The sequence below is a fragment of the Staurois parvus genome, unplaced genomic scaffold (genome assembly GCF_062004578.1).
Source record: "Staurois parvus isolate SC_StPar_1 unplaced genomic scaffold, SC_StPar_1.0 ptg000462l, whole genome shotgun sequence".
Taxonomy (NCBI): Eukaryota; Metazoa; Chordata; class Amphibia; order Anura; family Ranidae; genus Staurois; species Staurois parvus.
The window spans coordinates 204,357-216,100 of NW_028318258.1; positions in this window are offsets into that span (position 1 = coordinate 204,357).

An 11,744-nucleotide genomic window follows, 5' to 3' on the forward strand; every position below is an offset into this window, starting at 1 on the left:
ATTAAATGCATTACGGTTACTGCATATAGCATGTTGTATACGCCAAGTGGCCTGAAGAATAAATTCACCTTTTGTAACATGCTACATGTTACACCCATATTCAGGGTGTAACATGTTATGAAAGGACCGGTCGCTGCTCCCATCTGGCTTTTTTAGATGTTTTTTGGCAAAGTCTAATCTGGCTTTTCTATTTTTCGGGCTTTCCATTAGGATTATTATTATACAGTATTTATATAGCGCCAAAAGGTTTGCTCAGCGCTGTACATTGTAGTGGGGGACAGTACATGGGACAATACAGTAACAAAACAATACATGAGGGGTTCGAGGGCTCTGCTCTTATTATATAACTATAGCTTGAATATGTTTTGGTAAATACCTGAAAAATAAAATTGTGTGCAAATATATATGAACCTAACTGTACAGTTGAAATTGCCCTGAAATTTGCTTTTGTTGAGAATAGACTGGGTGTCTTCATCTTTTGCTGTATAGAAATAATTTTTTTAAATGCCATTAAAGAATTCTGTAGATATAGGAAGAGATAGTCCGGCGGGAGCACACCTGACCCAACCTGTGTAATTAGCTGGTAACATCCCCCTCCCAGGGGTGGAGTGAAACATGTTGGGGCATGGCTTGGATAAATCAAGTTGAGGCTTCTTTTATCTGCTAACCATTCATGCCAGGCAAGGTGTGTGGCCTCCGGGCAAACTTTTCTTATTTCTACAGCATGCTTTGGGTCTGGACGAACTTTTCCCCAGCCTGCACCTTCACTAGTCAGTGGAATCCAATTCATCGGACCTTGTTAGCCTGAGTGGGGGCCACTAAGCATTTATTGTGTACCATTAAGGAATATTGTAATTGTTCTCTTACAGCATATTTAGATATATGAGTAACATCCTTGTACAGCATGTAACCCTTTACTAATGCAGCTCAGGGTTATCCAGAAATACAAATAAACCGTGCAGCTACTGACTGTTGCAATATAGAGGAAGCAACATCATGTGTCTCAGCATCCTGCAGACAAATGAGGACTGCGAGGGGTTAATGCTGCAGGGAGGCTGTCTAGGCTTAAGGTTGGACCAACAGACAAGGCCAATGGAGGCAGACTGCCTAGGAATGGGATCGTTTAGTTAATTGCACCCATAGAGTCCCACCTCCCCAACCTCTCAGCTCTCCTCTCTTCCTTCATCCCTTTTTCCATACCAAAAATCACGCAGCAGCAATTTTTCTCTACCCTCACTGACGCAGCATCAAATTTTGCTTCCAGTGACACCACAGACATAGGGGCATTTTTTTCTTCCACTAATACTACCAACACAGGGACACTTTTTCCTTCTGGTGACCCAAACAACACAGGGGAATTTGTTATCACAATGATGCCAGTGTATTTCTTCCTTTGCTCACATTTTACTGCATAACAGAATGTGCAACTCTATTAAACTCTTCAGTTCAACTATCACTATTTTAGTGCATGCCACAAGCATTACATGTTACGGCTTGGTGCTGTATGCACTGCAGGGGAGTATTTACCACGAGACAAACAAGGTGTTTGCCTTGGGCGGCATTTTCAGGGGGGAGGTGCCACCCCCCCAGAGAAGAGGGGTCACACGTGAGGATAGGGACCCAGTGAGACACTGCATGAGCTCTGCTCCATCACTGACAGCTGTGTGCTGTCCAGTGGAACAATAGAGAGCCGGCCATGGGACCTGCTGTACTGAGTTCATCTCACCTCCCTCACCACCATTAACTGCCCAGACTCGATCCTTCAGACATGCCCACCTCACACATTGGTAGTCATGCGACCAGTGGTGGGATGGACATTTCAGTTGGTATACAGGGATCACTGAGAGAAGGCTGCTGGACATGACAGGCGGCTGTCTGGGGAGGTGCAGGAAGATGGCGGCCTACAGGGAAGACGAGTGCTGTTGCTGCTGCTGTGAGAAGAGGGAGAGCTGCACCCCAGAGGAGCTGGTGAGATCCATCCAACCCCCATCACACCCTGTGTACACCCAGCCTGCAATTTTTCACCACCCATCACACCCCTCTATTGTGTACAGCCACAACTGATACCCTGGAGACTAACATACACTTCATTACATCCCACCATACCCTGTATACACTCATCATACCTTGCACACACCCATTACACCTGATACCCTACAGACCAATGTAAAGCCATCCACTCCCTGCAGAGACCTGACACCACCCAACACTCCCCATTACACCTATCACACCCCAACATACCCTGCCAGCACCACTCACCACATATCCCACCCTACTATTCCTGCTTACACCTATCACACCCTTCCTACAGCTAAGGCCTCCCATCCTACTCTGTGTATACCCATCACGTCCCATAATACACTGCATACACCCCTCCTTCATTGTCACCACCCTTTACACCTAGTTGCTATTGTCACCATGCAACCTCTCTCTCATTGTGGGGCGCGCACGATTTTTGTGTTGCTTAGGGCAGCACAAAACCTAAGTACACCACTAATGCACTGCTAATAGCCCCACCGCCTATTCCGCCCGGGGGAGTGCAGTTTGGCATCTCTGCCCTGGACACTGAAAGAACTTGTCCCAGCAGTGTTCCACTCTAAAACCTGGGAAAAAAATGTGTCTCAAGCTTTATTGCCATCAACCCCTGGGGCTCCGTACAAACTGAGTGAGTAATATAGAAAATACAAAATTATAAAAATATTTGAAATAGAAGGTACATGCAATTGTTTAACAAAATCTACAAAGCAATAAATTGAAGAAATATTCTTTACCCTGTGAATTTACAAGGTAAAAGTATGAACCTGTAATGAGAGGTCTCTGATCATCTGCCTCCATCCTTGACGCCCCATCCCTGAATAAATATATGCAATATTATCTTGCCTTTTTGGTCCTCCGGTGCCTGTAGACCAACGGTGGTCAACTTACTAGGCATAGGGGGTCTCAACTCTGAACCCTGACATTACAAATAGGTGCATACTGCAGATGGTCAAAGACAACATTCATGCAACAGGTGTGGATTTGAAACTGGAGCGTGGCTGCAGGAGACAGAGACTGGGGCATAATATGAGAGACTGTTACTGCAGGTACATCCCCTTTACAAATAGGTACTCCAACTCCCACTAATGTGGCTCAAAGAGAATTGATGTCAGACACAGCCAGGCAATAAGCATTGTCACTGCGGCCCCCACACTTCTTCCATAATAGGGTCTGTTTAAGTGAATGGGACTAGAAAGCAGCCGTTGTTAACAAATCTCATATGTATTCAGTAAGTAAACTGAAGCCAACCTGATAGGCAGGAAACCAGCATTTTCTAAAGCAGGTCGGCAGTGGCCAAGTATAGAATTCGCTCCATGCTGGTGTTCTTTAAGAGTAAAAGTTTTGTTAAAAATTTACAGCATAAGAAGCTTTTATTTCCACCGTTAATTACTGAGCATGAACATATGAATTTAAAAAGTAAAAGTGACTTCTGTTTAGTTTCACTCTTCAACACAAATGAGCTGTCTGATAGAATTACAAAACACTTTGCCATGTATTAGTGGAAATACAAAGCCATGTACTGCCATCTACTGGGAACTCTCTAATTATACGCTTTTTGAACTACATTGAAATACTGTAGGTGTTGTGTTTGTTGGCTACCCTGCCATAAAAAATCACTTTAAAGGGTAAGCTCACTTTTTTGTAAAAGATAATAAATGCACATTTTTGTACAGGTAAAAAAATGTATTGCATTTATTGAATTTATCATTTTTGTCTGCAGGAGCCTGTAAAGCATTGCACCGGTGATCAGTAGATCGCTGATTCCATGCAGGTCTCCTACAGATCTGTCAGAATATCTGCTTGCCCGTACGGTGGTGAGAAGATCCCCCAATAGATGTCAAAGCGGGGATTGGGAGGGAGTGGGGGCCAGTCAGATCGTAACATATTACATGTTACACCCTAACTATGGGGCTAACGTGTAACATGTTATGAAAGGTGAACTTATCCTTTAACCACTTGCCTACCGGGCACTTTCACCCCCTTCCTGCACAGGCCAATTTCCAGCTTTCAGCGCTGTCACACTTTGAATGACAATTGCGCGGTCATGTAACACTGTACTCATATGAAATATGTATCATTTTTTGGAGACAGATAAAGCTTTCTTTTGGTGGTATTTAATCACCACTGGGTTTTTTTTTATTTTTTGATAAACAAACCAAAATCAACTGAAATTTTTTTCTTAGTTTCTGTTATAAAATTGTGTAAATGAGTAATTTTTCTCCTTCACTGATGTGCGCTAAGGAAGCTGCACTGATAGGCGGCACTGATCAGGAGGCACTGGTAGGTGGCATTGATAGGCATCACTGGTGCACATTCACATACATCACTGATGGGCACTGAAAGGCAGTACTCATATGGCACTGATAGGCGGCACTGACTGGCACTCATAGGCGGCACTGACTGGCACTGATAGGTGGCACTGAAAGGCAGCTCAGATGGGCACCGATATGTGGTACTAATGGGCACTGACAGGTGGCATTGATGGACACTGACAGGTGGCACTGATGGGGCTGCACTGATCATCAGGGCACTGATCATCAGTGTAGACGTCCCCTCTAAGGAATGCTGATTACTGGCTCTCCTCTCGAGCTGTCAGCGTGACAGCTCGAGAAGAGAGAAATTCAGATAACCAGCATTTCCTTATTTACATGCGATCAGCTGTGATTGGACACAGCTGATCACATGACAGAGCCGAAGTCATTGGCTCTTTCTGCTGATCGGTGATCCGCTGTGTCCCAGGAACACGGCGCACCACCGATCGAGTGCGAGGACGTCAAATGACATCCTCCTAGAACGAGAGAACCACCTTGCTCCCGTCATTTCCTTATATGGGGGGCGGGAGGCGGTTAAAGTACTAGGCATGAAAAAATACTGTTCTAAGAGAGACTGCCATTGCTGAACTCTTTCATAAATGCTTTACCGTATGTCTAGTTGTCTCTGTTTTCAACATTTCTAAGTCACTGACATAAAAACAAGTATTGAGCGTGTAGCCGGTTATAGTCAGCAAAATCCTGATTTGCATACTTGTTCCAGGTCAGTGGCTTAAAAAAGTATCAAAGCCACTAGATCAAGCATGATAGCCAGGGAACTAGAATTTACAAAAGTAGAAGACAACTATTGCATACCCAGCACCTCTCTCAGTATGGGTTTCCTTTAAAAATTATGTTTAAAGGACTGTTAGAAAGAAAAAAGTAAAGTTTATTTGTGCATTCAGAGTAATTCAGTGAAGAGTGCAGAGTCTTCAGTTTAACCAATAAGAATGTGTTTTTCTGAGGTCATAGCAGGATTCACTCTGGTTGGTTTGCTATGAGTTACTGCACACAACTAGCACTCTTGTTGAAGAAGGTTACTTCTCATGTTTTGTGAGTTGCAGCAGGACTGCAAGAAACGTTTAGGAGTACACAATAAGATGAAGAGCCGGCAACTAGTTCTCCTGATAAAAGTACTTTATTCATAAAGGTTACAGTGTGCAAGTTACAGCAGCTTACGCATTTCGGTAAAAAGACTTTTTTCATAGCCATTTGCCGAAACGCGGGAGAACGAGTTGCTGGCTCTAAACAAAATTTGCGTCCTTTTTTTCACATAAATAGAGCTTTCTTTCGGTGGTATTTGATCACCTGTGCGCTTTTTATTTTTCACGCTATAAACAAAAAAAGACCAAATATTTTGAAGAAAAATAATATTTTTTACTTTCAGCTATAAAAAATATATAGTAAACTCAAAGTTAGTTATAAATTTAGGCCAAAATGTATTCTGCTACATGTTTTTGGTAAAAAAATCCCAATAAGTGTATATTGATTGCTTTGTGTGAAAGTTATAGCGTCTACAAACTATGGTATAGATAATGGAATTTACACAGCTTTTACTTTCTGACTGCCCATCACATTTCTTGAGGTGCTAAAATACCAGGATAGTACAAACACCCTCAAATGACCCCTTTTCAGAAATTAGACACCCTAAGCTATCTGCTGAGAGGCATATTGAGTCCATGGAAGATTTATTTTTTTTCCACAAGTTTCTGGAATATGACAAAAACTTTTTTTTTTTTACACAAAGTTGTCATTTAAATGATTTATTTCTCGCACAAGCCATGGGTATATGTGGAATTACACCCCAAAATACATTCTTCTACGTCTACTGAGTATGGGGATACCACATGTGTGAGACTTTTTGGGAGCCTAGCCACATACAGGAGCCTGATATCCAATGACCACTTTGAAAGCCTGAAGGTGTGTAACTTCCTCATTAAACTTCCTAACCTACCTATCACAGTTTTGAAGACCCTGACATGCCAGGATAGCCCCAAACCCCCCCCCCCCAAATGACCCCTTTCTGGAAAGTAGACACCCCAAGGAATTTAAAAAGAAGGTCTCACAAGGTTTTGAAATAGAAGAAAAAGAGAAAAAATTAGTTTTTGTTTTTTTTCTTCGTTTTCCAAAAACTTGTGGCAACAAATGAGATCTGCAAAATACTTACCGTGCTTTTTATCAAATTCCTTGGGGCGTCTACTTTCCAAAAAGGAGTAATTTGGGGGGGGGGGGGGGTTAGGTGCTATCCTGGCATTTCATGGCCTCCGAAACTGTGACGGTAGTCTGGAAGTGTAATGAGGAAATAAAGCCCTTTAAAAGCCTGAAGGTGCTTATTGGATTTTGGGGTCCTGTACTTGGCTACACTGCCAAAAAGTCTCTCACATGTGGTACCCCCATACTCGGGAGAAGTAGCAGAATGTATTTTGGGGAGTAATTCTACATATACCCATGGCATGTGTGAGCAGTAAATCATTTAAGTGACAATTTTGTGTAAAAAAAAAAATATTTATTTTTGTCATTTTCCAAAAACTTGTGGTAAAAAAATAAATTCTTCTATTGATTTAACATTCCTCTCAGCAAATATTTTGGGGTGACTACTTTTCAAAAAGGGGTCATTTTGGGGGGTGGGGGCGTTTTATGCCCAGCATTAGAAGTTTATGCCACACATCATTAACTCTTCTAACCACCTGAAGACCAAGCCTTTTTGTTCACATGAAAAAAATCAGTATTTTTTGCTAGGAAATTAATTTAAACCCCCAAACATTATATATTTTTTAAAGCAGACACCCTAGTAAATAAAATGGTGGGTACTACAATTTTTTATGGCACATAGTACTCACGCAGCGATTTTTCAAAAGCAATTTAAAAAAAAAAAAAACACTTTTTTTACTTTTAATGCACAAAAACACAATATATTGGCCAATATAATAGATAACGGTATGCCGAATAAATAGATACCAAACATGACATGCTTTAAAACTGCGCATGCCCCTGCAATGGCGACAAACTGCAAACATTTTTAATATCCATAGGCAGCGCTTTAAAAGCCTTTACAAGCCACCATTTTAGATTTACAGAGGAGGTCTAGTGTTAGAATTACTGCCCTTGATCTGACGTTCACGGCAATACCTCACATGCATGGTGCAACTGCTGTTTACATAACGGCACAGGGTCAAGGCTTGTGCACACAGGTGTGGGGGAATGGGAGGGGCAATTTTTTTTTTTTTAGTTATTTTGATTTTTTTTGATTTTTACATTGTACCTTTCATTTTTTTTTTTTTATCACTTTTAATGCTATAACAGGGAATGCAAATAACCCCTATAACTTCAATGGGCATTGTCATATTCTTTTTTGAGAAATCTGGGGTCTATCAGACTCTAGATATCTCCTCTGCCCTTACATTATCTAATCAAACCAAAATCGGTATGATCAGATGTTTTCCCAATTTACAAATGGCGCTGTTTATATCCTGCGAAACTGAAGTGATGAAATGCTTGTAGCTTCCGAATTCTTAGACTATAGAGATGATTTGCACCATTCTGGTCTCCAATCAGCTCTATGGTCAGCTGGCAAAAACACTGACTGCATTCTCAGGTTCCCCTGATGGCACGGGACTGCCCGAGAAGGCCGTGGATGGCAGCAAGGGGGGGGGGGGCATCATCTCCCACTGCTTCTAAAAGCAATTTTGCAGCTAATTAGCCACTAGGATTGCTTTTACATGAAAGCCGATCACCGGCTGAAAAAAACCATACCAGGATGATGCCTGCAGGTGTAGGCATCATCCTGGTATAACCATTCAAATCCAGTGATGTATCAGTACTTCGCTGGTCCTTGTTGGTTATATATGCTATGTTCTGTTTTTTTGTACGCAGCCTGTGGACTGAATGAAAAAATAAGAAGAAATCTCTGCCAGAAAAAGTGTGCGGTATGCCCACCATTAGAATATACCGCCCTGCATCCACCCACTTCTAATGGTGGGCACACATTAGGTCACACTTTGCCACAAGTGCCAATTCCAAGATTTAATAAATGTCTAAATAGTGGCACGCTTGAATAAAAATTGTCCACGTATAAGTGGTACCCTATATGGAAAAAGGATGACACCAAGTCCCAAACTATCTTGCCACTGCTCCCCATGCAGTCTGGGCATCCGGGCAGGCTCCACGTGACTATCTTTTCCCTCGTAAATCCGAAACTTATAAGTATAGCCTGTCGCCCTCTCACAGGTCTTCTACATCTTGACCCCATATCTGGCACGCTTGCAGGGAAGAAATTGTTTGAATGCAAGGCGGCCAAAAAAATTAATAAGGGACTCATCCACTCAGATGTTTTGCAGGGGAGTATAGACATCTGCAAATTTTAGGTTAAGGTGATTTGCGAGGGGCTGAATTTTGTGGAGCCGGTCAAATTCAGGGTTACCCCGAGGATGACAGAGTGTATTGTCGCTGAAATGCATAAAACACATTATACTCTCATATCTATGCCTGGCCATGGCAGCAGAGAACACGGCATATGATGAATCGGGTCTGCGGACCAATACAACCGCAATTCATTTCTTTTAGTAATGCCCAGGTTGAGGGTTAGGCCCAAAAAAAATTTAAATTTGAAAACCGTAATGATTTTCCATGCGAATGGTCTGGCAAGGTTTGAATTTGGGTTGGCGGCAATAAATTGTTGTGCGTATAAACTGCTTTGATCCACAATCAATGCATAAAGATATTCCGTGAAAAACAGCTCCAAAAATCAAGGAGATATGTGAAAGACCAGGATGTACTAGACCGCTGGTACTCGACAGTTCACCAAAAGGTAGAGCGGCACTAGTACTGGCACTCTGCTGCATATGAGAGTCATCAAAATTTACCGGCAAGTGCTAACAGAGATCAGGCCTGATTCTGCGAACACTGCGGTTTTGTGTGCAATGTATCAAGTGACAGTGACCTACTGACACTGCACTTGCTGGGGGAGAAGGGGGGGTAAGCGTAGGGGCTAAACGCAGGTGTTGGCAGGTGCCGGGGCTGATCCCGTTAACGCTGCGTTTTTGTAAACGCTGGTATAGTGCTGATCTGATAAAAGATATAGACCCGTTCAGACACTATACTAGCAATGGAGGTTTATTGTACATGAGCGTGCTCATGGCAATCAAGGGGTTAAATGTGATGACTGGTGTACTGACGGGCAATCTGACGCTATCTGGGAGAGGTGTGAAAACCACGGGAGCGCGAATCACGTATATATATATATATATATATATATATATATATATATGTGGTTTTGCGTACCCATGCCGCCCTGTAGCAGTATTTCTACTATAAGGTGGTCAGGAAGCGGTTACACAAGAGGTTTGTGTTACGGCGCTGCGTTACTTTAACAGACAATTGCGCGGTCATGCAACACTGCACCCAAATTAAATTTACATCCTTTTTTTCCCACAAATTTAGCTTTCTTTCGGTGGTATTTGATCGCCTGTGCATTTTTAATTTTTTGCACTATAAAAAAAAAGGCTGACAATTTTGAGAAAAAAACCCAATATTTTGGACTTTTTGCTATAAAACATGTCCAGTAAAAAAAATTAAAAAAACTAATTTTGGCACAAATTTCATCCAAAATGCATTCTGCGACATGTCTCTGCTAAAAAAAAATCCCAATACGTGTAAATTAATTGGTTTACATGAAAGTTATAGCGTTTACAAATGGCGGGAAAGATACTGGGATTTTTAATTTTTTTTATACTAATAATGGCGGGGATTAGCGACATATGGCGGCGATCAGCGACTTATGGCAGGACTGCGGCGGACATTTTGACACTGGGGGGGAACTGACTTGGGGTCACTGACCCCCAGTGACACCAATACAGTGATCAGTGAAAAAAAAAACCCACTGACACTGTACTAATGGCACTGGGGAGGAAGGGGTTAACATTTTTTAGGGTTAACTGTGTGAGGAGAGTGTTTTACTAGGGGGCGGGGGTGTGTGCTGGACGGGGACAGGCTGATCGGGAGAGAGAAACTCTTCTCTCCCTCTTCAGCTTGTCAGGAGCTGACAGGCAACTGACAGATAGCAGGGCTATGTATAAACAATGCAGCCCTGCTCTCTGTCAGTGATCACCGCTAATCGCGGGGAAACGGCCAGTAATGACCGGCCGTGACCCGGCGGCGGAGACCCGCTGCTGACACCCGTGGGACAGGCAGGGCGGGCGCATGCCTCGCGCACGCCCCCTACCTGTTTTGCAAAACCACGTTTTAAAACGTGGTTTTGCCCAGCCGTGCTGCCCTGCAAACGTACTAATGCAGTGGCTGGGGCTGAAGTAGTTAATCTTTGGAGGAAGATTCCATTTTCAGGATACATCTGACCATTTATGTCCACCTCAAGGAACACAAGCATTTTTTGAACAAACTATATGTGAGGTCAAAAACCCCTGGTGAGGGCACATCTGGCGTTTGTGGTGGAGGATTTATATTGCATGAAGATATGAAATTGTGAAGTTTGTTTCAAGTTGAAGAAAAACTTTATACTTAGAGACTTTTTTTCACATATGTTCAGTGTTTTATAACATAATTTGTTTGCTCTCACATACTAAAAGAGAGCGCGGCACTGTGTGTTTTATGTATTAGAATCCACGCACATCATGAGTATGTGTTAGTGTGAGCTGCTTTCTGATATATAGTTTTGTATTTGACACAAGAAGGGAATATTTTTAGTAGCATTTGTGACTGTGTGAGAATTTGTTGTTTATAATTGTACACATCCACTAATTAATGGCCCTGTAATAAACTATTTTTCATTAAACAATTTATTACTGTGTTTTTCTGCTTCCTTGTAACATCCTTCATGAGCTCCCACACCTATGCTTCCCCCCCACTTGTTTGTTTGAAATGAGCACACTAGTTGTGATCATACGCCCTGTTCTATGCACACTGGAGTGTCACTTTAACATCTTGCAAGAAAAGAATGTGATAGACTGGCTATTAGGGGAGGAGGAGGCCAGATTTTTTTTTGGGGAAACTAAATGATATCTTGATTTAACAAAAAAAACAACAATCTATTTTTCAAGAAATTGTGTCTTACTGTATATCATTGTGATATCCGCCATTAACTCCCAAATGTCTCCTATCCCCCTCACTTCTGTTTATTTGGAAAGAGCAGTGAATATTAGTTATGGCCATGTACACTGCTCTACATACACTGCACTTCCCACTCACAAAAAAAACAAAAATTGAGATTTGAAGCAGTAAAAACAACTTTTTGGGTTAACAACACATTTTTTAAACCAAAGTTTAGTGTCACTTCTTTAACATCTAACAAAAAAGGAGAGGATTGGCTGGCTATAAGGGGAAGGAGGAGGCCAGATTTTTTTTGTGACATTAAACAATATCCTTATTCAGAAAAAAATCCAATAC